The sequence below is a fragment of the Phyllobates terribilis genome, unplaced genomic scaffold, assembly GCF_046119375.1.
Source record: "Phyllobates terribilis strain yellow unplaced genomic scaffold, ASM4611937v1 Scaffold_11__3_contigs__length_659146591, whole genome shotgun sequence".
Classification (NCBI taxonomy): Eukaryota; Metazoa; Chordata; class Amphibia; order Anura; family Dendrobatidae; genus Phyllobates; species Phyllobates terribilis.
Window position 1 is genome coordinate 572370801 of NW_027362771.1, and position 26429 is coordinate 572397229.

Consider the following 26429-nt stretch of genomic DNA (forward strand, 5'->3'; position numbering starts at 1 on the left):
GACTAGTGTCCACATTCCAAAGCCAACACGTGCCTTGCAGACAGAATCAGTTTAGGTTGGAACTGCTCTTTGCAGCCAAAAATGCAGACCACCAGGTTTTTTGGATATTTATTTGCACAAAAGCTTATTTGATGTCATATCTCAAACCATTCATATCTCTCACTTTTAATTCCTGGGTGTTAAGGGACTCAACAAGCCTTTATCCCTGTTTGTCATTGGAGCTCCCCTTCCATCAATTGGTGATGTTTTGCTACTGAATGGAAAAGAGCTGTGACTCTCTAGCCAAGATGGTGGCAAAATCAGTTAAGGAAACACGGTACCAGTGCCCCATGTGAGAATCGAACTCATGACCTTCAGATTACGAGACTGACGCGCTACCTGCTGCGCTAACGAGGCAAAATGCACGTAATAATCTGCGGAAGTTGCTTGTGCAAAGCAGTACACCTCTTTTTTTTCATATTGTAAGTGAGCTGGCAGTACATCTTCTCCCATATGGTCTAGCGGTTAGGATTCCTGGTTTTCACCCAGGCGGCCCGGGTTCGACTACTGGTATGGGAACGCATCCTTTTCTGCACCGCTGCCAACATTCAAAAACTGACGCGTGTTTTTTAGTCAAACGTATTTCAAGTAGGATTTGTTTTTTTCAGGCAAAAATGCTGAACGCCCGCGTTTTGGCACTTCATTCTGACCCTTCACACAAGATTCAATTTGGATTCGTAGCTCAACTCATTCTCAACCACCCCTTTTTACACTAAAGTGTCAAGGGACTCAACAACTCATGGGTCCGGTAAGTTATTTGGATTCCCATTTCCTTTCTAATGGAAAAAGTTGTAGAATTGAATGGAAAAGTTCTAAGTTGGTGACAAAATCTCTCGAGAAAAGGAGGGAACAGTGCCCCGTGTGAGGCTCGAACTCACGACCTTCAGATTATGAGACTGACGCGCTACCTACTGCGCTAACGAGGCAAGCTGTACCTGCAGATCTGCAGAAGTTTATTGTGCATAGCAGAAAACTTTTTTTTTTCATAATGTCACTGAGACATTAGTGCATCTTTTCCCATATGGTCTAGCGGTTAGGATTCCTGGCTCTCACCCAGGTGGCCTGGGTTCGACTCCCGGTATGGGAATGCATCTTTATCTTAGCTACTGCCACCATTCAAAGACTGACACGTGTTTTTCAATCAAAAATGTTTCTGGTAGATTTTCACTTTGCAACAAAAATACTTAACATTGGCGATGCATTATGACTTTTGCAAAAGATTTCCTTTTGTTTCATAGCTTAAGCCTTTTTCAACTACACAGTTTTACACAAAAGTGTCAAGGGACTCAACAAGCCATGTGTCCTGTCTGTCATTAGGGCTCCCATGTTCTTTCTAATCGGAAACAGTTTAGAACTGAATTGGAAAGTTCAGAGTTAGTGACAAAATCTCTTGAGAAAAGGAGGATGCCACGTGTGAGCAAAAAACTCATGATCTTCAAATTATTCAACTGACGTGCCAAAAACCTTGACCATGTAGCGTGTTTCAGCTCTTGTAATGTTGATGTTTTGTATTCAAAGCAAAACACTCTTTTTTTTTTTTTTTTTTTTTTTTTTACACCTGTCTTGCTGTTTACTGTACTGCTTACACCATGTGGAGAAAGACTTAGTTAGTATTCCTGGTTGACTGGTTCGATTCCTGATATGGGAGAGACTTTTTTTTGGGGACTAGTGTCCACATTCCAAAGCCAACACGTGCCTTGCAGACAGAATCAGTTTAGGTTGGAACTGCTCTTTGCAGCCAAAAATGCAGACCACCAGGTTTTTTGGATATTTATTTGCACAAAAGCTTATTTGATGTCATATCTCAAACCATTCATATCTCTCACTTTTAATTCCTGGGTGTTAAGGGACTCAACAAGCCTTTATCCCTGTTTGTCATTGGAGCTCCCCTTCCATCAATTGGTGATGTTTTGCTACTGAATGGAAAAGAGCTGTGACTCTCTAGCCAAGATGGTGGCAAAATCAGTTAAGGAAACACGGTACCAGTGCCCCATGTGAGAATCGAACTCATGACCTTCAGATTACGAGACTGACGCGCTACCTGCTGCGCTAACGAGGCAAAATGCACGTAATAATCTGCGGAAGTTGCTTGTGCAAAGCAGTACACCTCTTTTTTTTCATATTGTAAGTGAGCTGGCAGTACATCTTCTCCCATATGGTCTAGCGGTTAGGATTCCTGGTTTTCACCCAGGCGGCCCGGGTTCGACTACTGGTATGGGAACGCATCCTTTTCTGCACCGCTGCCAACATTCAAAAACTGACGCGTGTTTTTTAGTCAAACGTATTTCAAGTAGGATTTGTTTTTTTCAGGCAAAAATGCTGAACGCCCGCGTTTTGGCACTTCATTCTGACCCTTCACACAAGATTCAATTTGGATTCGTAGCTCAACTCATTCTCAACCACCCCTTTTTACACTAAAGTGTCAAGGGACTCAACAACTCATGGGTCCGGTAAGTTATTTGGATTCCCATTTCCTTTCTAATGGAAAAAGTTGTAGAATTGAATGGAAAAGTTCTAAGTTGGTGACAAAATCTCTCGAGAAAAGGAGGGAACAGTGCCCCGTGTGAGGCTCGAACTCACGACCTTCAGATTATGAGACTGACGCGCTACCTACTGCGCTAACGAGGCAAGCTGTACCTGCAGATCTGCAGAAGTTTATTGTGCATAGCAGAAAACTTTTTTTTTTCATAATGTCACTGAGACATTAGTGCATCTTTTCCCATATGGTCTAGCGGTTAGGATTCCTGGCTCTCACCCAGGTGGCCTGGGTTCGACTCCCGGTATGGGAATGCATCTTTATCTTAGCTACTGCCACCATTCAAAGACTGACACGTGTTTTTCAATCAAAAATGTTTCTGGTAGATTTTCACTTTGCAACAAAAATACTTAACATTGGCGATGCATTATGACTTTTGCAAAAGATTTCCTTTTGTTTCATAGCTTAAGCCTTTTTCAACTACACAGTTTTACACAAAAGTGTCAAGGGACTCAACAAGCCATGTGTCCTGTCTGTCATTAGGGCTCCCATGTTCTTTCTAATCGGAAACAGTTTAGAACTGAATTGGAAAGTTCAGAGTTAGTGACAAAATCTCTTGAGAAAAGGAGGATGCCACGTGTGAGCAAAAAACTCATGATCTTCAAATTATTCAACTGACGTGCCAAAAACCTTGACCATGTAGCGTGTTTCAGCTCTTGTAATGTTGATGTTTTGTATTCAAAGCAAAACACTCTTTTTTTTTTTTTTTTTACACCTGTCTTGCTTTTTACTGTACTGCTTACACCATGTGGAGAAAGACTTAGTTAGTATTCCTGGTTGACTGGTTCGATTCCTGCTATGGGAGAGACTTTTTTTTGGGGACTAGTGTCCACATTCCAAAGCCAACACGTGCCTTGCAGACAGAATCAGTTTAGGTTGGAACTGCTCTTTGCAGCCAAAAATGCAGACCACCAGGTTTTTTGGATATTTATTTGCACAAAAGCTTATTTGATGTCATATCTCAAACCATTCATATCTCTCACTTTTAATTCCTGGGTGTTAAGGGACTCAACAAGCCTTTATCCCTGTTTGTCATTGGAGCTCCCCTTCCATCAATTGGTGATGTTTTGCTACTGAATGGAAAAGAGCTGTGACTCTCTAGCCAAGATGGTGGCAAAATCAGTTAAGGAAACACGGTACCAGTGCCCCATGTGAGAATCGAACTCATGACCTTCAGATTACGAGACTGACGCGCTACCTGCTGCGCTAACGAGGCAAAATGCACGTAATAATCTGCGGAAGTTGCTTGTGCAAAGCAGTACACCTCTTTTTTTTCATATTGTAAGTGAGCTGGCAGTACATCTTCTCCCATATGGTCTAGCGGTTAGGATTCCTGGTTTTCACCCAGGCGGCCCGGGTTCGACTACTGGTATGGGAACGCATCCTTTTCTGCACCGCTGCCAACATTCAAAAACTGACGCGTGTTTTTTAGTCAAACGTATTTCAAGTAGGATTTGTTTTTTTCAGGCAAAAATGCTGAACGCCCGCGTTTTGGCACTTCATTCTGACCCTTCACACAAGATTCAATTTGGATTCGTAGCTCAACTCATTCTCAACCACCCCTTTTTACACTAAAGTGTCAAGGGACTCAACAACTCATGGGTCCGGTAAGTTATTTGGATTCCCATTTCCTTTCTAATGGAAAAAGTTGTAGAATTGAATGGAAAAGTTCTAAGTTGGTGACAAAATCTCTCGAGAAAAGGAGGGAACAGTGCCCCGTGTGAGGCTCGAACTCACGACCTTCAGATTATGAGACTGACGCGCTACCTACTGCGCTAACGAGGCAAGCTGTACCTGCAGATCTGCAGAAGTTTATTGTGCATAGCAGAAAACTTTTTTTTTTCATAATGTCACTGAGACATTAGTGCATCTTTTCCCATATGGTCTAGCGGTTAGGATTCCTGGCTCTCACCCAGGTGGCCTGGGTTCGACTCCCGGTATGGGAATGCATCTTTATCTTAGCTACTGCCACCATTCAAAGACTGACACGTGTTTTTCAATCAAAAATGTTTCTGGTAGATTTTCACTTTGCAACAAAAATACTTAACATTGGCGATGCATTATGACTTTTGCAAAAGATTTCCTTTTGTTTCATAGCTTAAGCCTTTTTCAACTACACAGTTTTACACAAAAGTGTCAAGGGACTCAACAAGCCATGTGTCCTGTCTGTCATTAGGGCTCCCATGTTCTTTCTAATCGGAAACAGTTTAGAACTGAATTGGAAAGTTCAGAGTTAGTGACAAAATCTCTTGAGAAAAGGAGGATGCCACGTGTGAGCAAAAAACTCATGATCTTCAAATTATTCAACTGACGTGCCAAAAACCTTGACCATGTAGCGTGTTTCAGCTCTTGTAATGTTGATGTTTTGTATTCAAAGCAAAACACTCTTTTTTTTTTTTTTTTTACACCTGTCTTGCTTTTTACTGTACTGCTTACACCATGTGGAGAAAGACTTAGTTAGTATTCCTGGTTGACTGGTTCGATTCCTGCTATGGGAGAGACTTTTTTTTGGGGACTAGTGTCCACATTCCAAAGCCAACACGTGCCTTGCAGACAGAATCAGTTTAGGTTGGAACTGCTCTTTGCAGCCAAAAATGCAGACCACCAGGTTTTTTGGATATTTATTTGCACAAAAGCTTATTTGATGTCATATCTCAAACCATTCATATCTCTCACTTTTAATTCCTGGGTGTTAAGGGACTCAACAAGCCTTTATCCCTGTTTGTCATTGGAGCTCCCCTTCCATCAATTGGTGATGTTTTGCTACTGAATGGAAAAGAGCTGTGACTCTCTAGCCAAGATGGTGGCAAAATCAGTTAAGGAAACACGGTACCAGTGCCCCATGTGAGAATCGAACTCATGACCTTCAGATTACGAGACTGACGCGCTACCTGCTGCGCTAACGAGGCAAAATGCACGTAATAATCTGCGGAAGTTGCTTGTGCAAAGCAGTACACCTCTTTTTTTTCATATTGTAAGTGAGCTGGCAGTACATCTTCTCCCATATGGTCTAGCGGTTAGGATTCCTGGTTTTCACCCAGGCGGCCCGGGTTCGACTACTGGTATGGGAACGCATCCTTTTCTGCACCGCTGCCAACATTCAAAAACTGACGCGTGTTTTTTAGTCAAACGTATTTCAAGTAGGATTTGTTTTTTTCAGGCAAAAATGCTGAACGCCCGCGTTTTGGCACTTCATTCTGACCCTTCACACAAGATTCAATTTGGATTCGTAGCTCAACTCATTCTCAACCACCCCTTTTTACACTAAAGTGTCAAGGGACTCAACAACTCATGGGTCCGGTAAGTTATTTGGATTCCCATTTCCTTTCTAATGGAAAAAGTTGTAGAATTGAATGGAAAAGTTCTAAGTTGGTGACAAAATCTCTCGAGAAAAGGAGGGAACAGTGCCCCGTGTGAGGCTCGAACTCACGACCTTCAGATTATGAGACTGACGCGCTACCTACTGCGCTAACGAGGCAAGCTGTACCTGCAGATCTGCAGAAGTTTATTGTGCATAGCAGAAAACTTTTTTTTTTCATAATGTCACTGAGACATTAGTGCATCTTTTCCCATATGGTCTAGCGGTTAGGATTCCTGGCTCTCACCCAGGTGGCCTGGGTTCGACTCCCGGTATGGGAATGCATCTTTATCTTAGCTACTGCCACCATTCAAAGACTGACACGTGTTTTTCAATCAAAAATGTTTCTGGTAGATTTTCACTTTGCAACAAAAATACTTAACATTGGCGATGCATTATGACTTTTGCAAAAGATTTCCTTTTGTTTCATAGCTTAAGCCTTTTTCAACTACACAGTTTTACACAAAAGTGTCAAGGGACTCAACAAGCCATGTGTCCTGTCTGTCATTAGGGCTCCCATGTTCTTTCTAATCGGAAACAGTTTAGAACTGAATTGGAAAGTTCAGAGTTAGTGACAAAATCTCTTGAGAAAAGGAGGATGCCACGTGTGAGCAAAAAACTCATGATCTTCAAATTATTCAACTGACGTGCCAAAAACCTTGACCATGTAGCGTGTTTCAGCTCTTGTAATGTTGATGTTTTGTATTCAAAGCAAAACACTCTTTTTTTTTTTTTTTTTACACCTGTCTTGCTTTTTACTGTACTGCTTACACCATGTGGAGAAAGACTTAGTTAGTATTCCTGGTTGACTGGTTCGATTCCTGCTATGGGAGAGACTTTTTTTTGGGGACTAGTGTCCACATTCCAAAGCCAACACGTGCCTTGCAGACAGAATCAGTTTAGGTTGGAACTGCTCTTTGCAGCCAAAAATGCAGACCACCAGGTTTTTTGGATATTTATTTGCACAAAAGCTTATTTGATGTCATATCTCAAACCATTCATATCTCTCACTTTTAATTCCTGGGTGTTAAGGGACTCAACAAGCCTTTATCCCTGTTTGTCATTGGAGCTCCCCTTCCATCAATTGGTGATGTTTTGCTACTGAATGGAAAAGAGCTGTGACTCTCTAGCCAAGATGGTGGCAAAATCAGTTAAGGAAACACGGTACCAGTGCCCCATGTGAGAATCGAACTCATGACCTTCAGATTACGAGACTGACGCGCTACCTGCTGCGCTAACGAGGCAAAATGCACGTAATAATCTGCGGAAGTTGCTTGTGCAAAGCAGTACACCTCTTTTTTTTCATATTGTAAGTGAGCTGGCAGTACATCTTCTCCCATATGGTCTAGCGGTTAGGATTCCTGGTTTTCACCCAGGCGGCCCGGGTTCGACTACTGGTATGGGAACGCATCCTTTTCTGCACCGCTGCCAACATTCAAAAACTGACGCGTGTTTTTTAGTCAAACGTATTTCAAGTAGGATTTGTTTTTTTCAGGCAAAAATGCTGAACGCCCGCGTTTTGGCACTTCATTCTGACCCTTCACACAAGATTCAATTTGGATTCGTAGCTCAACTCATTCTCAACCACCCCTTTTTACACTAAAGTGTCAAGGGACTCAACAACTCATGGGTCCGGTAAGTTATTTGGATTCCCATTTCCTTTCTAATGGAAAAAGTTGTAGAATTGAATGGAAAAGTTCTAAGTTGGTGACAAAATCTCTCGAGAAAAGGAGGGAACAGTGCCCCGTGTGAGGCTCGAACTCACGACCTTCAGATTATGAGACTGACGCGCTACCTACTGCGCTAACGAGGCAAGCTGTACCTGCAGATCTGCAGAAGTTTATTGTGCATAGCAGAAAACTTTTTTTTTTCATAATGTCACTGAGACATTAGTGCATCTTTTCCCATATGGTCTAGCGGTTAGGATTCCTGGCTCTCACCCAGGTGGCCTGGGTTCGACTCCCGGTATGGGAATGCATCTTTATCTTAGCTACTGCCACCATTCAAAGACTGACACGTGTTTTTCAATCAAAAATGTTTCTGGTAGATTTTCACTTTGCAACAAAAATACTTAACATTGGCGATGCATTATGACTTTTGCAAAAGATTTCCTTTTGTTTCATAGCTTAAGCCTTTTTCAACTACACAGTTTTACACAAAAGTGTCAAGGGACTCAACAAGCCATGTGTCCTGTCTGTCATTAGGGCTCCCATGTTCTTTCTAATCGGAAACAGTTTAGAACTGAATTGGAAAGTTCAGAGTTAGTGACAAAATCTCTTGAGAAAAGGAGGATGCCACGTGTGAGCAAAAAACTCATGATCTTCAAATTATTCAACTGACGTGCCAAAAACCTTGACCATGTAGCGTGTTTCAGCTCTTGTAATGTTGATGTTTTGTATTCAAAGCAAAACACTCTTTTTTTTTTTTTTTTTTTTTTTTTACACCTGTCTTGCTGTTTACTGTACTGCTTACACCATGTGGAGAAAGACTTAGTTAGTATTCCTGGTTGACTGGTTCGATTCCTGATATGGGAGAGACTTTTTTTTGGGGACTAGTGTCCACATTCCAAAGCCAACACGTGCCTTGCAGACAGAATCAGTTTAGGTTGGAACTGCTCTTTGCAGCCAAAAATGCAGACCACCAGGTTTTTTGGATATTTATTTGCACAAAAGCTTATTTGATGTCATATCTCAAACCATTCATATCTCTCACTTTTAATTCCTGGGTGTTAAGGGACTCAACAAGCCTTTATCCCTGTTTGTCATTGGAGCTCCCCTTCCATCAATTGGTGATGTTTTGCTACTGAATGGAAAAGAGCTGTGACTCTCTAGCCAAGATGGTGGCAAAATCAGTTAAGGAAACACGGTACCAGTGCCCCATGTGAGAATCGAACTCATGACCTTCAGATTACGAGACTGACGCGCTACCTGCTGCGCTAACGAGGCAAAATGCACGTAATAATCTGCGGAAGTTGCTTGTGCAAAGCAGTACACCTCTTTTTTTTCATATTGTAAGTGAGCTGGCAGTACATCTTCTCCCATATGGTCTAGCGGTTAGGATTCCTGGTTTTCACCCAGGCGGCCCGGGTTCGACTACTGGTATGGGAATGCATCCTTTTCTGCACCGCTGCCAACATTCAAAAACTGACGCGTGTTTTTTAGTCAAACGTATTTCAAGTAGGATTTGTTTTTTTCAGGCAAAAATGCTGAACGCCCGCGTTTTGGCACTTCATTCTGACCCTTCACACAAGATTCAATTTGGATTCGTAGCTCAACTCATTCTCAACCACCCCTTTTTACACTAAAGTGTCAAGGGACTCAACAACTCATGGGTCCGGTAAGTTATTTGGATTCCCATTTCCTTTCTAATGGAAAAAGTTGTAGAATTGAATGGAAAAGTTCTAAGTTGGTGACAAAATCTCTCGAGAAAAGGAGGGAACAGTGCCCCGTGTGAGGCTCGAACTCACGACCTTCAGATTATGAGACTGACGCGCTACCTACTGCGCTAACGAGGCAAGCTGTACCTGCAGATCTGCAGAAGTTTATTGTGCATAGCAGAAAACTTTTTTTTTTCATAATGTCACTGAGACATTAGTGCATCTTTTCCCATATGGTCTAGCGGTTAGGATTCCTGGCTCTCACCCAGGTGGCCTGGGTTCGACTCCCGGTATGGGAATGCATCTTTATCTTAGCTACTGCCACCATTCAAAGACTGACACGTGTTTTTCAATCAAAAATGTTTCTGGTAGATTTTCACTTTGCAACAAAAATACTTAACATTGGCGATGCATTATGACTTTTGCAAAAGATTTCCTTTTGTTTCATAGCTTAAGCCTTTTTCAACTACACAGTTTTACACAAAAGTGTCAAGGGACTCAACAAGCCATGTGTCCTGTCTGTCATTAGGGCTCCCATGTTCTTTCTAATCGGAAACAGTTTAGAACTGAATTGGAAAGTTCAGAGTTAGTGACAAAATCTCTTGAGAAAAGGAGGATGCCACGTGTGAGCAAAAAACTCATGATCTTCAAATTATTCAACTGACGTGCCAAAAACCTTGACCATGTAGCGTGTTTCAGCTCTTGTAATGTTGATGTTTTGTATTCAAAGCAAAACACTCTTTTTTTTTTTTTTTTTACACCTGTCTTGCTTTTTACTGTACTGCTTACACCATGTGGAGAAAGACTTAGTTAGTATTCCTGGTTGACTGGTTCGATTCCTGCTATGGGAGAGACTTTTTTTTGGGGACTAGTGTCCACATTCCAAAGCCAACACGTGCCTTGCAGACAGAATCAGTTTAGGTTGGAACTGCTCTTTGCAGCCAAAAATGCAGACCACCAGGTTTTTTGGATATTTATTTGCACAAAAGCTTATTTGATGTCATATCTCAAACCATTCATATCTCTCACTTTTAATTCCTGGGTGTTAAGGGACTCAACAAGCCTTTATCCCTGTTTGTCATTGGAGCTCCCCTTCCATCAATTGGTGATGTTTTGCTACTGAATGGAAAAGAGCTGTGACTCTCTAGCCAAGATGGTGGCAAAATCAGTTAAGGAAACACGGTACCAGTGCCCCATGTGAGAATCGAACTCATGACCTTCAGATTACGAGACTGACGCGCTACCTGCTGCGCTAACGAGGCAAAATGCACGTAATAATCTGCGGAAGTTGCTTGTGCAAAGCAGTACACCTCTTTTTTTTCATATTGTAAGTGAGCTGGCAGTACATCTTCTCCCATATGGTCTAGCGGTTAGGATTCCTGGTTTTCACCCAGGCGGCCCGGGTTCGACTACTGGTATGGGAACGCATCCTTTTCTGCACCGCTGCCAACATTCAAAAACTGACGCGTGTTTTTTAGTCAAACGTATTTCAAGTAGGATTTGTTTTTTTCAGGCAAAAATGCTGAACGCCCGCGTTTTGGCACTTCATTCTGACCCTTCACACAAGATTCAATTTGGATTCGTAGCTCAACTCATTCTCAACCACCCCTTTTCACACTAAAGTGTCAAGGGACTCAACAACTCATGGGTCCGGTAAGTTATTTGGATTCCCATTTCCTTTCTAATGGAAAAAGTTGTAGAATTGAATGGAAAAGTTCTAAGTTGGTGACAAAATCTCTCGAGAAAAGGAGGGAACAGTGCCCCGTGTGAGGCTCGAACTCACGACCTTCAGATTATGAGACTGACGCGCTACCTACTGCGCTAACGAGGCAAGCTGTACCTGCAGATCTGCAGAAGTTTATTGTGCATAGCAGAAAACTTTTTTTTTTCATAATGTCACTGAGACATTAGTGCATCTTTTCCCATATGGTCTAGCGGTTAGGATTCCTGGCTCTCACCCAGGTGGCCTGGGTTCGACTCCCGGTATGGGAATGCATCTTTATCTTAGCTACTGCCACCATTCAAAGACTGACACGTGTTTTTCAATCAAAAATGTTTCTGGTAGATTTTCACTTTGCAACAAAAATACTTAACATTGGCGATGCATTATGACTTTTGCAAAAGATTTCCTTTTGTTTCATAGCTTAAGCCTTTTTCAACTACACAGTTTTACACAAAAGTGTCAAGGGACTCAACAAGCCATGTGTCCTGTCTGTCATTAGGGCTCCCATGTTCTTTCTAATCGGAAACAGTTTAGAACTGAATTGGAAAGTTCAGAGTTAGTGACAAAATCTCTTGAGAAAAGGAGGATGCCACGTGTGAGCAAAAAACTCATGATCTTCAAATTATTCAACTGACGTGCCAAAAACCTTGACCATGTAGCGTGTTTCAGCTCTTGTAATGTTGATGTTTTGTATTCAAAGCAAAACACTCTTTTTTTTTTTTTTTTTTTTTTTTTACACCTGTCTTGCTGTTTACTGTACTGCTTACACCATGTGGAGAAAGACTTAGTTAGTATTCCTGGTTGACTGGTTCGATTCCTGATATGGGAGAGACTTTTTTTTGGGGACTAGTGTCCACATTCCAAAGCCAACACGTGCCTTGCAGACAGAATCAGTTTAGGTTGGAACTGCTCTTTGCAGCCAAAAATGCAGACCACCAGGTTTTTTGGATATTTATTTGCACAAAAGCTTATTTGATGTCATATCTCAAACCATTCATATCTCTCACTTTTAATTCCTGGGTGTTAAGGGACTCAACAAGCCTTTATCCCTGTTTGTCATTGGAGCTCCCCTTCCATCAATTGGTGATGTTTTGCTACTGAATGGAAAAGAGCTGTGACTCTCTAGCCAAGATGGTGGCAAAATCAGTTAAGGAAACACGGTACCAGTGCCCCATGTGAGAATCGAACTCATGACCTTCAGATTACGAGACTGACGCGCTACCTGCTGCGCTAACGAGGCAAAATGCACGTAATAATCTGCGGAAGTTGCTTGTGCAAAGCAGTACACCTCTTTTTTTTCATATTGTAAGTGAGCTGGCAGTACATCTTCTCCCATATGGTCTAGCGGTTAGGATTCCTGGTTTTCACCCAGGCGGCCCGGGTTCGACTACTGGTATGGGAATGCATCCTTTTCTGCACCGCTGCCAACATTCAAAAACTGACGCGTGTTTTTTAGTCAAACGTATTTCAAGTAGGATTTGTTTTTTTCAGGCAAAAATGCTGAACGCCCGCGTTTTGGCACTTCATTCTGACCCTTCACACAAGATTCAATTTGGATTCGTAGCTCAACTCATTCTCAACCACCCCTTTTTACACTAAAGTGTCAAGGGACTCAACAACTCATGGGTCCGGTAAGTTATTTGGATTCCCATTTCCTTTCTAATGGAAAAAGTTGTAGAATTGAATGGAAAAGTTCTAAGTTGGTGACAAAATCTCTCGAGAAAAGGAGGGAACAGTGCCCCGTGTGAGGCTCGAACTCACGACCTTCAGATTATGAGACTGACGCGCTACCTACTGCGCTAACGAGGCAAGCTGTACCTGCAGATCTGCAGAAGTTTATTGTGCATAGCAGAAAACTTTTTTTTTTCATAATGTCACTGAGACATTAGTGCATCTTTTCCCATATGGTCTAGCGGTTAGGATTCCTGGCTCTCACCCAGGTGGCCTGGGTTCGACTCCCGGTATGGGAATGCATCTTTATCTTAGCTACTGCCACCATTCAAAGACTGACACGTGTTTTTCAATCAAAAATGTTTCTGGTAGATTTTCACTTTGCAACAAAAATACTTAACATTGGCGATGCATTATGACTTTTGCAAAAGATTTCCTTTTGTTTCATAGCTTAAGCCTTTTTCAACTACACAGTTTTACACAAAAGTGTCAAGGGACTCAACAAGCCATGTGTCCTGTCTGTCATTAGGGCTCCCATGTTCTTTCTAATCGGAAACAGTTTAGAACTGAATTGGAAAGTTCAGAGTTAGTGACAAAATCTCTTGAGAAAAGGAGGATGCCACGTGTGAGCAAAAAACTCATGATCTTCAAATTATTCAACTGACGTGCCAAAAACCTTGACCATGTAGCGTGTTTCAGCTCTTGTAATGTTGATGTTTTGTATTCAAAGCAAAACACTCTTTTTTTTTTTTTTTTTACACCTGTCTTGCTTTTTACTGTACTGCTTACACCATGTGGAGAAAGACTTAGTTAGTATTCCTGGTTGACTGGTTCGATTCCTGCTATGGGAGAGACTTTTTTTTGGGGACTAGTGTCCACATTCCAAAGCCAACACGTGCCTTGCAGACAGAATCAGTTTAGGTTGGAACTGCTCTTTGCAGCCAAAAATGCAGACCACCAGGTTTTTTGGATATTTATTTGCACAAAAGCTTATTTGATGTCATATCTCAAACCATTCATATCTCTCACTTTTAATTCCTGGGTGTTAAGGGACTCAACAAGCCTTTATCCCTGTTTGTCATTGGAGCTCCCCTTCCATCAATTGGTGATGTTTTGCTACTGAATGGAAAAGAGCTGTGACTCTCTAGCCAAGATGGTGGCAAAATCAGTTAAGGAAACACGGTACCAGTGCCCCATGTGAGAATCGAACTCATGACCTTCAGATTACGAGACTGACGCGCTACCTGCTGCGCTAACGAGGCAAAATGCACGTAATAATCTGCGGAAGTTGCTTGTGCAAAGCAGTACACCTCTTTTTTTTCATATTGTAAGTGAGCTGGCAGTACATCTTCTCCCATATGGTCTAGCGGTTAGGATTCCTGGTTTTCACCCAGGCGGCCCGGGTTCGACTACTGGTATGGGAACGCATCCTTTTCTGCACCGCTGCCAACATTCAAAAACTGACGCGTGTTTTTTAGTCAAACGTATTTCAAGTAGGATTTGTTTTTTTCAGGCAAAAATGCTGAACGCCCGCGTTTTGGCACTTCATTCTGACCCTTCACACAAGATTCAATTTGGATTCGTAGCTCAACTCATTCTCAACCACCCCTTTTCACACTAAAGTGTCAAGGGACTCAACAACTCATGGGTCCGGTAAGTTATTTGGATTCCCATTTCCTTTCTAATGGAAAAAGTTGTAGAATTGAATGGAAAAGTTCTAAGTTGGTGACAAAATCTCTCGAGAAAAGGAGGGAACAGTGCCCCGTGTGAGGCTCGAACTCACGACCTTCAGATTATGAGACTGACGCGCTACCTACTGCGCTAACGAGGCAAGCTGTACCTGCAGATCTGCAGAAGTTTATTGTGCATAGCAGAAAACTTTTTTTTTTCATAATGTCACTGAGACATTAGTGCATCTTTTCCCATATGGTCTAGCGGTTAGGATTCCTGGCTCTCACCCAGGTGGCCTGGGTTCGACTCCCGGTATGGGAATGCATCTTTATCTTAGCTACTGCCACCATTCAAAGACTGACACGTGTTTTTCAATCAAAAATGTTTCTGGTAGATTTTCACTTTGCAACAAAAATACTTAACATTGGCGATGCATTATGACTTTTGCAAAAGATTTCCTTTTGTTTCATAGCTTAAGCCTTTTTCAACTACACAGTTTTACACAAAAGTGTCAAGGGACTCAACAAGCCATGTGTCCTGTCTGTCATTAGGGCTCCCATGTTCTTTCTAATCGGAAACAGTTTAGAACTGAATTGGAAAGTTCAGAGTTAGTGACAAAATCTCTTGAGAAAAGGAGGATGCCACGTGTGAGCAAAAAACTCATGATCTTCAAATTATTCAACTGACGTGCCAAAAACCTTGACCATGTAGCGTGTTTCAGCTCTTGTAATGTTGATGTTTTGTATTCAAAGCAAAACACTCTTTTTTTTTTTTTTTTTTTTTTTTACACCTGTCTTGCTGTTTACTGTACTGCTTACACCATGTGGAGAAAGACTTAGTTAGTATTCCTGGTTGACTGGTTCGATTCCTGATATGGGAGAGACTTTTTTTTGGGGACTAGTGTCCACATTCCAAAGCCAACACGTGCCTTGCAGACAGAATCAGTTTAGGTTGGAACTGCTCTTTGCAGCCAAAAATGCAGACCACCAGGTTTTTTGGATATTTATTTGCACAAAAGCTTATTTGATGTCATATCTCAAACCATTCATATCTCTCACTTTTAATTCCTGGGTGTTAAGGGACTCAACAAGCCTTTATCCCTGTTTGTCATTGGAGCTCCCCTTCCATCAATTGGTGATGTTTTGCTACTGAATGGAAAAGAGCTGTGACTCTCTAGCCAAGATGGTGGCAAAATCAGTTAAGGAAACACGGTACCAGTGCCCCATGTGAGAATCGAACTCATGACCTTCAGATTACGAGACTGACGCGCTACCTGCTGCGCTAACGAGGCAAAATGCACGTAATAATCTGCGGAAGTTGCTTGTGCAAAGCAGTACACCTCTTTTTTTTCATATTGTAAGTGAGCTGGCAGTACATCTTCTCCCATATGGTCTAGCGGTTAGGATTCCTGGTTTTCACCCAGGCGGCCCGGGTTCGACTACTGGTATGGGAACGCATCCTTTTCTGCACCGCTGCCAACATTCAAAAACTGACGCGTGTTTTTTAGTCAAACGTATTTCAAGTAGGATTTGTTTTTTTCAGGCAAAAATGCTGAACGCCCGCGTTTTGGCACTTCATTCTGACCCTTCACACAAGATTCAATTTGGATTCGTAGCTCAACTCATTCTCAACCACCCCTTTTTACACTAAAGTGTCAAGGGACTCAACAACTCATGGGTCCGGTAAGTTATTTGGATTCCCATTTCCTTTCTAATGGAAAAAGTTGTAGAATTGAATGGAAAAGTTCTAAGTTGGTGACAAAATCTCTCGAGAAAAGGAGGGAACAGTGCCCCGTGTGAGGCTCGAACTCACGACCTTCAGATTATGAGACTGACGCGCTACCTACTGCGCTAACGAGGCAAGCTGTACCTGCAGATCTGCAGAAGTTTATTGTGCATAGCAGAAAACTTTTTTTTTTCATAATGTCACTGAGACATTAGTGCATCTTTTCCCATATGGTCTAGCGGTTAGGATTCCTGGCTCTCACCCAGGTGGCCTGGGTTCGACTCCCGGTATGGGAATGCATCTTTATCTTAGCTACTGCCACCATTCAAAGACTGACACGTGTTTTTCAATCAAAAATGTTTCTGGTAGATTTTCACTTTGCAACAAAAATACTTAACATTGGCGATGCATTATGACTTTTGCAAAAGATTTCCTTTTGTTTCATAGCTTAAGCCTTTTTCAACTACACAGTTTTACACAAAAGTGTCAAGGGACTCAACAAGCCATGTGTCCTGTCTGTCATTAGGGCTCCCATGTTCTTTCTAATCGGAAACAGTTTAGAACTGAATTGGAAAGTTCAGAGTTAGTGACAAAATCTCTTGAGAAAAGGAGGATGCCACGTGTGAGCAAAAAACTCATGATCTTCAAATTATTCAACTGACGTGCCAAAAACCTTGACCATGTAGCGTGTTTCAGCTCTTGTAATGTTGATGTTTTGTATTCAAAGCAAAACACTCTTTTTTTTTTTTTTTTTACACCTGTCTTGCTTTTTACTGTACTGCTTACACCATGTGGAGAAAGACTTAGTTAGTATTCCTGGTTGACTGGTTCGATTCCTGCTATGGGAGAGACTTTTTTTTGGGGACTAGTGTCCACATTCCAAAGCCAACACGTGCCTTGCAGACAGAATCAGTTTAGGTTGGAACTGCTCTTTGCAGCCAAAAATGCAGACCACCAGGTTTTTTGGATATTTATTTGCACAAAAGCTTATTTGATGTCATATCTCAAACCATTCATATCTCTCACTTTTAATTCCTGGGTGTTAAGGGACTCAACAAGCCTTTATCCCTGTTTGTCATTGGAGCTCCCCTTCCATCAATTGGTGATGTTTTGCTACTGAATGGAAAAGAGCTGTGACTCTCTAGCCAAGATGGTGGCAAAATCAGTTAAGGAAACACGGTACCAGTGCCCCATGTGAGAATCGAACTCATGACCTTCAGATTACGAGACTGACGCGCTACCTGCTGCGCTAACGAGGCAAAATGCACGTAATAATCTGCGGAAGTTGCTTGTGCAAAGCAGTACACCTCTTTTTTTTCATATTGTAAGTGAGCTGGCAGTACATCTTCTCCCATATGGTCTAGCGGTTAGGATTCCTGGTTTTCACCCAGGCGGCCCGGGTTCGACTACTGGTATGGGAACGCATCCTTTTCTGCACCGCTGCCAACATTCAAAAACTGACGCGTGTTTTTTAGTCAAACGTATTTCAAGTAGGATTTGTTTTTTTCAGGCAAAAATGCTGAACGCCCGCGTTTTGGCACTTCATTCTGACCCTTCACACAAGATTCAATTTGGATTCGTAGCTCAACTCATTCTCAACCACCCCTTTTTACACTAAAGTGTCAAGGGACTCAACAACTCATGGGTCCGGTAAGTTATTTGGATTCCCATTTCCTTTCTAATGGAAAAAGTTGTAGAATTGAATGGAAAAGTTCTAAGTTGGTGACAAAATCTCTCGAGAAAAGGAGGGAACAGTGCCCCGTGTGAGGCTCGAACTCACGACCTTCAGATTATGAGACTGACGCGCTACCTACTGCGCTAACGAGGCAAGCTGTACCTGCAGATCTGCAGAAGTTTATTGTGCATAGCAGAAAACTTTTTTTTTTCATAATGTCACTGAGACATTAGTGCATCTTTTCCCATATGGTCTAGCGGTTAGGATTCCTGGCTCTCACCCAGGTGGCCTGGGTTCGACTCCCGGTATGGGAATGCATCTTTATCTTAGCTACTGCCACCATTCAAAGACTGACACGTGTTTTTCAATCAAAAATGTTTCTGGTAGATTTTCACTTTGCAACAAAAATACTTAACATTGGCGATGCATTATGACTTTTGCAAAAGATTTCCTTTTGTTTCATAGCTTAAGCCTTTTTCAACTACACAGTTTTACACAAAAGTGTCAAGGGACTCAACAAGCCATGTGTCCTGTCTGTCATTAGGGCTCCCATGTTCTTTCTAATCGGAAACAGTTTAGAACTGAATTGGAAAGTTCAGAGTTAGTGACAAAATCTCTTGAGAAAAGGAGGATGCCACGTGTGAGCAAAAAACTCATGATCTTCAAATTATTCAACTGACGTGCCAAAAACCTTGACCATGTAGCGTGTTTCAGCTCTTGTAATGTTGATGTTTTGTATTCAAAGCAAAACACTCTTTTTTTTTTTTTTTTTACACCTGTCTTGCTTTTTACTGTACTGCTTACACCATGTGGAGAAAGACTTAGTTAGTATTCCTGGTTGACTGGTTCGATTCCTGCTATGGGAGAGACTTTTTTTTGGGGACTAGTGTCCACATTCCAAAGCCAACACGTGCCTTGCAGACAGAATCAGTTTAGGTTGGAACTGCTCTTTGCAGCCAAAAATGCAGACCACCAGGTTTTTTGGATATTTATTTGCACAAAAGCTTATTTGATGTCATATCTCAAACCATTCATATCTCTCACTTTTAATTCCTGGGTGTTAAGGGACTCAACAAGCCTTTATCCCTGTTTGTCATTGGAGCTCCCCTTCCATCAATTGGTGATGTTTTGCTACTGAATGGAAAAGAGCTGTGACTCTCTAGCCAAGATGGTGGCAAAATCAGTTAAGGAAACACGGTACCAGTGCCCCATGTGAGAATCGAACTCATGACCTTCAGATTACGAGACTGACGCGCTACCTGCTGCGCTAACGAGGCAAAATGCACGTAATAATCTGCGGAAGTTGCTTGTGCAAAGCAGTACACCTCTTTTTTTTCATATTGTAAGTGAGCTGGCAGTACATCTTCTCCCATATGGTCTAGCGGTTAGGATTCCTGGTTTTCACCCAGGCGGCCCGGGTTCGACTACTGGTATGGGAACGCATCCTTTTCTGCACCGCTGCCAACATTCAAAAACTGACGCGTGTTTTTTAGTCAAACGTATTTCAAGTAGGATTTGTTTTTTTCAGGCAAAAATGCTGAACGCCCGCGTTTTGGCACTTCATTCTGACCCTTCACACAAGATTCAATTTGGATTCGTAGCTCAACTCATTCTCAACCACCCCTTTTTACACTAAAGTGTCAAGGGACTCAACAACTCATGGGTCCGGTAAGTTATTTGGATTCCCATTTCCTTTCTAATGGAAAAAGTTGTAGAATTGAATGGAAAAGTTCTAAGTTGGTGACAAAATCTCTCGAGAAAAGGAGGGAACAGTGCCCCGTGTGAGGCTCGAACTCACGACCTTCAGATTATGAGACTGACGCGCTACCTACTGCGCTAACGAGGCAAGCTGTACCTGCAGATCTGCAGAAGTTTATTGTGCATAGCAGAAAACTTTTTTTTTTCATAATGTCACTGAGACATTAGTGCATCTTTTCCCATATGGTCTAGCGGTTAGGATTCCTGGCTCTCACCCAGGTGGCCTGGGTTCGACTCCCGGTATGGGAATGCATCTTTATCTTAGCTACTGCCACCATTCAAAGACTGACACGTGTTTTTCAATCAAAAATGTTTCTGGTAGATTTTCACTTTGCAACAAAAATACTTAACATTGGCGATGCATTATGACTTTTGCAAAAGATTTCCTTTTGTTTCATAGCTTAAGCCTTTTTCAACTACACAGTTTTACACAAAAGTGTCAAGGGACTCAACAAGCCATGTGTCCTGTCTGTCATTAGGGCTCCCATGTTCTTTCTAATCGGAAACAGTTTAGAACTGAATTGGAAAGTTCAGAGTTAGTGACAAAATCTCTTGAGAAAAGGAGGATGCCACGTGTGAGCAAAAAACTCATGATCTTCAAATTATTCAACTGACGTGCCAAAAACCTTGACCATGTAGCGTGTTTCAGCTCTTGTAATGTTGATGTTTTGTATTCAAAGCAAAACACTCTTTTTTTTTTTTTTTTTTTTTTACACCTGTCTTGCTGTTTACTGTACTGCTTACACCATGTGGAGAAAGACTTAGTTAGTATTCCTGGTTGACTGGTTCGATTCCTGCTATGGGAGAGACTTTTTTTTGGGGACTAGTGTCCACATTCCAAAGCCAACACGTGCCTTGCAGACAGAATCAGTTTAGGTTGGAACTGCTCTTTGCAGCCAAAAATGCAGACCACCAGGTTTTTTGGATATTTATTTGCACAAAAGCTTATTTGATGTCATATCTCAAACCATTCATATCTCTCACTTTTAATTCCTGGGTGTTAAGGGACTCAACAAGCCTTTATCCCTGTTTGTCATTGGAGCTCCCCTTCCATCAATTGGTGATGTTTTGCTACTGAATGGAAAAGAGCTGTGACTCTCTAGCCAAGATGGTGGCAAAATCAGTTAAGGAAACACGGTACCAGTGCCCCATGTGAGAATCGAACTCATGACCTTCAGATTACGAGACTGACGCGCTACCTGCTGCGCTAACGAGGCAAAATGCACGTAATAATCTGCGGAAGTTGCTTGTGCAAAGCAGTACACCTCTTTTTTTTCATATTGTAAGTGAGCTGGCAGTACATCTTCTCCCATATGGTCTAGCGGTTAGGATTCCTGGTTTTCACCCAGGCGGCCCGGGTTCGACTACTGGTATGGGAACGCATCCTTTTCTGCACCGCTGCCAACATTCAAAAACTGACGCGTGTTTTTTAGTCAAACGTATTTCAAGTAGGATTTGTTTTTTTCAGGCAAAAATGCTGAACGCCCGCGTTTTGGCACTTCATTCTGACCCTTCACACAAGATTCAATTTGGATTCGTAGCTCAACTCATTCTCAACCACCCCTTTTTACACTAAAGTGTCAAGGGACTCAACAACTCATGGGTCCGGTAAGTTATTTGGATTCCCATTTCCTTTCTAATGGAAAAAGTTGTAGAATTGAATGGAAAAGTTCTAAGTTGGTGACAAAATCTCTCGAGAAAAGGAGGGAACAGTGCCCCGTGTGAGGCTCGAACTCACGACCTTCAGATTATGAGACTGACGCGCTACCTACTGCGCTAACGAGGCAAGCTGTACCTGCAGATCTGCAGAAGTTTATTGTGCATAGCAGAAAACTTTTTTTTTTCATAATGTCACTGAGACATTAGTGCATCTTTTCCCATATGGTCTAGCGGTTAGGATTCCTGGCTCTCACCCAGGTGGCCTGGGTTCGACTCCCGGTATGGGAATGCATCTTTATCTTAGCTACTGCCACCATTCAAAGACTGACACGTGTTTTTCAATCAAAAATGTTTCTGGTAGATTTTCACTTTGCAACAAAAATACTTAACATTGGCGATGCATTATGACTTTTGCAAAAGATTTCCTTTTGTTTCATAGCTTAAGCCTTTTTCAACTACACAGTTTTACACAAAAGTGTCAAGGGACTCAACAAGCCATGTGTCCTGTCTGTCATTAGGGCTCCCATGTTCTTTCTAATCGGAAACAGTTTAGAACTGAATTGGAAAGTTCAGAGTTAGTGACAAAATCTCTTGAGAAAAGGAGGATGCCACGTGTGAGCAAAAAACTCATGATCTTCAAATTATTCAACTGACGTGCCAAAAACCTTGACCATGTAGCGTGTTTCAGCTCTTGTAATGTTGATGTTTTGTATTCAAAGCAAAACACTCTTTTTTTTTTTTTTTTTACACCTGTCTTGCTTTTTACTGTACTGCTTACACCATGTGGAGAAAGACTTAGTTAGTATTCCTGGTTGACTGGTTCGATTCCTGCTATGGGAGAGACTTTTTTTTGGGGACTAGTGTCCACATTCCAAAGCCAACACGTGCCTTGCAGACAGAATCAGTTTAGGTTGGAACTGCTCTTTGCAGCCAAAAATGCAGACCACCAGGTTTTTTGGATATTTATTTGCACAAAAGCTTATTTGATGTCATATCTCAAACCATTCATATCTCTCACTTTTAATTCCTGGGTGTTAAGGGACTCAACAAGCCTTTATCCCTGTTTGTCATTGGAGCTCCCCTTCCATCAATTGGTGATGTTTTGCTACTGAATGGAAAAGAGCTGTGACTCTCTAGCCAAGATGGTGGCAAAATCAGTTAAGGAAACACGGTACCAGTGCCCCATGTGAGAATCGAACTCATGACCTTCAGATTACGAGACTGACGCGCTACCTGCTGCGCTAACGAGGCAAAATGCACGTAATAATCTGCGGAAGTTGCTTGTGCAAAGCAGTACACCTCTTTTTTTTCATATTGTAAGTGAGCTGGCAGTACATCTTCTCCCATATGGTCTAGCGGTTAGGATTCCTGGTTTTCACCCAGGCGGCCCGGGTTCGACTACTGGTATGGGAACGCATCCTTTTCTGCACCGCTGCCAACATTCAAAAACTGACGCGTGTTTTTTAGTCAAACGTATTTCAAGTAGGATTTGTTTTTTTCAGGCAAAAATGCTGAACGCCCGCGTTTTGGCACTTCATTCTGACCCTTCACACAAGATTCAATTTGGATTCGTAGCTCAACTCATTCTCAACCACCCCTTTTTACACTAAAGTGTCAAGGGACTCAACAACTCATGGGTCCGGTAAGTTATTTGGATTCCCATTTCCTTTCTAATGGAAAAAGTTGTAGAATTGAATGGAAAAGTTCTAAGTTGGTGACAAAATCTCTCGAGAAAAGGAGGGAACAGTGCCCCGTGTGAGGCTCGAACTCACGACCTTCAGATTATGAGACTGACGCGCTACCTACTGCGCTAACGAGGCAAGCTGTACCTGCAGATCTGCAGAAGTTTATTGTGCATAGCAGAAAACTTTTTTTTTTCATAATGTCACTGAGACATTAGTGCATCTTTTCCCATATGGTCTAGCGGTTAGGATTCCTGGCTCTCACCCAGGTGGCCTGGGTTCGACTCCCGGTATGGGAATGCATCTTTATCTTAGCTACTGCCACCATTCAAAGACTGACACGTGTTTTTCAATCAAAAATGTTTCTGGTAGATTTTCACTTTGCAACAAAAATACTTAACATTGGCGATGCATTATGACTTTTGCAAAAGATTTCCTTTTGTTTCATAGCTTAAGCCTTTTTCAACTACACAGTTTTACACAAAAGTGTCAAGGGACTCAACAAGCCATGTGTCCTGTCTGTCATTAGGGCTCCCATGTTCTTTCTAATCGGAAACAGTTTAGAACTGAATTGGAAAGTTCAGAGTTAGTGACAAAATCTCTTGAGAAAAGGAGGATGCCACGTGTGAGCAAAAAACTCATGATCTTCAAATTATTCAACTGACGTGCCAAAAACCTTGACCATGTAGCGTGTTTCAGCTCTTGTAATGTTGATGTTTTGTATTCAAAGCAAAACACTCTTTTTTTTTTTTTTTTTACACCTGTCTTGCTTTTTACTGTACTGCTTACACCATGTGGAGAAAGACTTAGTTAGTATTCCTGGTTGACTGGTTCGATTCCTGCTATGGGAGAGACTTTTTTTTGGGGACTAGTGTCCACATTCCAAAGCCAACACGTGCCTTGCAGACAGAATCAGTTTAGGTTGGAACTGCTCTTTGCAGCCAAAAATGCAGACCACCAGGTTTTTTGGATATTTATTTGCACAAAAGCTTATTTGATGTCATATCTCAAACCATTCATATCTCTCACTTTTAATTCCTGGGTGTTAAGGGACTCAACAAGCCTTTATCCCTGTTTGTCATTGGAGCTCCCCTTCCATCAATTGGTGATGTTTTGCTACTGAATGGAAAAGAGCTGTGACTCTCTAGCCAAGATGGTGGCAAAATCAGTTAAGGAAACACGGTACCAGTGCCCCATGTGAGAATCGAACTCATGACCTTCAGATTACGAGACTGACGCGCTACCTGCTGCGCTAACGAGGCAAAATGCACGTAATAATCTGCGGAAGTTGCTTGTGCAAAGCAGTACACCTCTTTTTTTTCATATTGTAAGTGAGCTGGCAGTACATCTTCTCCCATATGGTCTAGCGGTTAGGATTCCTGGTTTTCACCCAGGCGGCCCGGGTTCGACTACTGGTATGGGAACGCATCCTTTTCTGCACCGCTGCCAACATTCAAAAACTGACGCGTGTTTTTTAGTCAAACGTATTTCAAGTAGGATTTGTTTTTTTCAGGCAAAAATGCTGAACGCCCGCGTTTTGGCACTTCATTCTGACCCTTCACACAAGATTCAATTTGGATTCGTAGCTCAACTCATTCTCAACCACCCCTTTTTACACTAAAGTGTCAAGGGACTCAACAACTCATGGGTCCGGTAAGTTATTTGGATTCCCATTTCCTTTCTAATGGAAAAAGTTGTAGAATTGAATGGAAAAGTTCTAAGTTGGTGACAAAATCTCTCGAGAAAAGGAGGGAACAGTGCCCCGTGTGAGGCTCGAACTCACGACCTTCAGATTATGAGACTGACGCGCTACCTACTGCGCTAACGAGGCAAGCTGTACCTGCAGATCTGCAGAAGTTTATTGTGCATAGCAGAAAACTTTTTTTTTTCATAATGTCACTGAGACATTAGTGCATCTTTTCCCATATGGTCTAGCGGTTAGGATTCCTGGCTCTCACCCAGGTGGCCTGGGTTCGACTCCCGGTATGGGAATGCATCTTTATCTTAGCTACTGCCACCATTCAAAGACTGACACGTGTTTTTCAATCAAAAATGTTTCTGGTAGATTTTCACTTTGCAACAAAAATACTTAACATTGGCGATGCATTATGACTTTTGCAAAAGATTTCCTTTTGTTTCATAGCTTAAGCCTTTTTCAACTACACAGTTTTACACAAAAGTGTCAAGGGACTCAACAAGCCATGTGTCCTGTCTGTCATTAGGGCTCCCATGTTCTTTCTAATCGGAAACAGTTTAGAACTGAATTGGAAAGTTCAGAGTTAGTGACAAAATCTCTTGAGAAAAGGAGGATGCCACGTGTGAGCAAAAAACTCATGATCTTCAAATTATTCAACTGACGTGCCAAAAACCTTGACCATGTAGCGTGTTTCAGCTCTTGTAATGTTGATGTTTTGTATTCAAAGCAAAACACTCTTTTTTTTTTTTTTTTTTTTTTACACCTGTCTTGCTGTTTACTGTACTGCTTACACCATGTGGAGAAAGACTTAGTTAGTATTCCTGGTTGACTGGTTCGATTCCTGCTATGGGAGAGACTTTTTTTTGGGGACTAGTGTCCACATTCCAAAGCCAACACGTGCCTTGCAGACAGAATCAGTTTAGGTTGGAACTGCTCTTTGCAGCCAAAAATGCAGACCACCAGGTTTTTTGGATATTTATTTGCACAAAAGCTTATTTGATGTCATATCTCAAACCATTCATATCTCTCACTTTTAATTCCTGGGTGTTAAGGGACTCAACAAGCCTTTATCCCTGTTTGTCATTGGAGCTCCCCTTCCATCAATTGGTGATGTTTTGCTACTGAATGGAAAAGAGCTGTGACTCTCTAGCCAAGATGGTGGCAAAATCAGTTAAGGAAACACGGTACCAGTGCCCCATGTGAGAATCGAACTCATGACCTTCAGATTACGAGACTGACGCGCTACCTGCTGCGCTAACGAGGCAAAATGCACGTAATAATCTGCGGAAGTTGCTTGTGCAAAGCAGTACACCTCTTTTTTTTCATATTGTAAGTGAGCTGGCAGTACATCTTCTCCCATATGGTCTAGCGGTTAGGATTCCTGGTTTTCACCCAGGCGGCCCGGGTTCGACTACTGGTATGGGAACGCATCCTTTTCTGCACCGCTGCCAACATTCAAAAACTGACGCGTGTTTTTTAGTCAAACGTATTTCAAGTAGGATTTGTTTTTTTCAGGCAAAAATGCTGAACGCCCGCGTTTTGGCACTTCATTCTGACCCTTCACACAAGATTCAATTTGGATTCGTAGCTCAACTCATTCTCAACCACCCCTTTTTACACTAAAGTGTCAAGGGACTCAACAACTCATGGGTCCGGTAAGTTATTTGGATTCCCATTTCCTTTCTAATGGAAAAAGTTGTAGAATTGAATGGAAAAGTTCTAAGTTGGTGACAAAATCTCTCGAGAAAAGGAGGGAACAGTGCCCCGTGTGAGGCTCGAACTCACGACCTTCAGATTATGAGACTGACGCGCTACCTACTGCGCTAACGAGGCAAGCTGTACCTGCAGATCTGCAGAAGT

At 42.0% G+C, this 26429-nt stretch overlaps 16 non-coding genes across 16 annotated transcripts; all 16 read right to left on the reverse strand.

The window, feature by feature from the left end:
- Nucleotides 1-892: 892 nt before the first annotated feature.
- Nucleotides 893-965, reverse strand: TRNAM-CAU (transfer RNA methionine (anticodon CAU)). Its single transcript has one exon. It is a non-coding gene; the product is annotated as a tRNA-Met (tRNA).
- Nucleotides 966-2594: 1629 nt separating this feature from the next.
- Nucleotides 2595-2667, reverse strand: TRNAM-CAU (transfer RNA methionine (anticodon CAU)). Its single transcript has one exon. It is a non-coding gene; the product is annotated as a tRNA-Met (tRNA).
- Nucleotides 2668-4287: 1620 nt separating this feature from the next.
- On the reverse strand, nucleotides 4288-4360 carry TRNAM-CAU (transfer RNA methionine (anticodon CAU)). The gene has a single exon. It is a non-coding gene; the product is annotated as a tRNA-Met (tRNA).
- A 1620-nt stretch (nucleotides 4361-5980) lies between these two features.
- Nucleotides 5981-6053, reverse strand: TRNAM-CAU (transfer RNA methionine (anticodon CAU)). The gene has a single exon. It is a non-coding gene; the product is annotated as a tRNA-Met (tRNA).
- A 1620-nt stretch (nucleotides 6054-7673) lies between these two features.
- TRNAM-CAU (transfer RNA methionine (anticodon CAU)) lies at nucleotides 7674-7746 on the reverse strand. Its single transcript has one exon. It is a non-coding gene; the product is annotated as a tRNA-Met (tRNA).
- Nucleotides 7747-9374: 1628 nt separating this feature from the next.
- TRNAM-CAU (transfer RNA methionine (anticodon CAU)) lies at nucleotides 9375-9447 on the reverse strand. The gene has a single exon. It is a non-coding gene; the product is annotated as a tRNA-Met (tRNA).
- Nucleotides 9448-11067: 1620 nt separating this feature from the next.
- On the reverse strand, nucleotides 11068-11140 carry TRNAM-CAU (transfer RNA methionine (anticodon CAU)). Its single transcript has one exon. It is a non-coding gene; the product is annotated as a tRNA-Met (tRNA).
- A 1628-nt stretch (nucleotides 11141-12768) lies between these two features.
- Nucleotides 12769-12841, reverse strand: TRNAM-CAU (transfer RNA methionine (anticodon CAU)). The gene has a single exon. It is a non-coding gene; the product is annotated as a tRNA-Met (tRNA).
- Nucleotides 12842-14461: 1620 nt separating this feature from the next.
- TRNAM-CAU (transfer RNA methionine (anticodon CAU)) lies at nucleotides 14462-14534 on the reverse strand. Its single transcript has one exon. It is a non-coding gene; the product is annotated as a tRNA-Met (tRNA).
- A 1627-nt stretch (nucleotides 14535-16161) lies between these two features.
- Nucleotides 16162-16234, reverse strand: TRNAM-CAU (transfer RNA methionine (anticodon CAU)). Its single transcript has one exon. It is a non-coding gene; the product is annotated as a tRNA-Met (tRNA).
- Nucleotides 16235-17854: 1620 nt separating this feature from the next.
- TRNAM-CAU (transfer RNA methionine (anticodon CAU)) lies at nucleotides 17855-17927 on the reverse strand. The gene has a single exon. It is a non-coding gene; the product is annotated as a tRNA-Met (tRNA).
- Nucleotides 17928-19547: 1620 nt separating this feature from the next.
- Nucleotides 19548-19620, reverse strand: TRNAM-CAU (transfer RNA methionine (anticodon CAU)). The gene has a single exon. It is a non-coding gene; the product is annotated as a tRNA-Met (tRNA).
- A 1625-nt stretch (nucleotides 19621-21245) lies between these two features.
- Nucleotides 21246-21318, reverse strand: TRNAM-CAU (transfer RNA methionine (anticodon CAU)). The gene has a single exon. It is a non-coding gene; the product is annotated as a tRNA-Met (tRNA).
- Nucleotides 21319-22938: 1620 nt separating this feature from the next.
- TRNAM-CAU (transfer RNA methionine (anticodon CAU)) lies at nucleotides 22939-23011 on the reverse strand. The gene has a single exon. It is a non-coding gene; the product is annotated as a tRNA-Met (tRNA).
- Nucleotides 23012-24631: 1620 nt separating this feature from the next.
- TRNAM-CAU (transfer RNA methionine (anticodon CAU)) lies at nucleotides 24632-24704 on the reverse strand. Its single transcript has one exon. It is a non-coding gene; the product is annotated as a tRNA-Met (tRNA).
- A 1625-nt stretch (nucleotides 24705-26329) lies between these two features.
- Nucleotides 26330-26402, reverse strand: TRNAM-CAU (transfer RNA methionine (anticodon CAU)). Its single transcript has one exon. It is a non-coding gene; the product is annotated as a tRNA-Met (tRNA).
- Nucleotides 26403-26429: the final 27 nt, after the last annotated feature.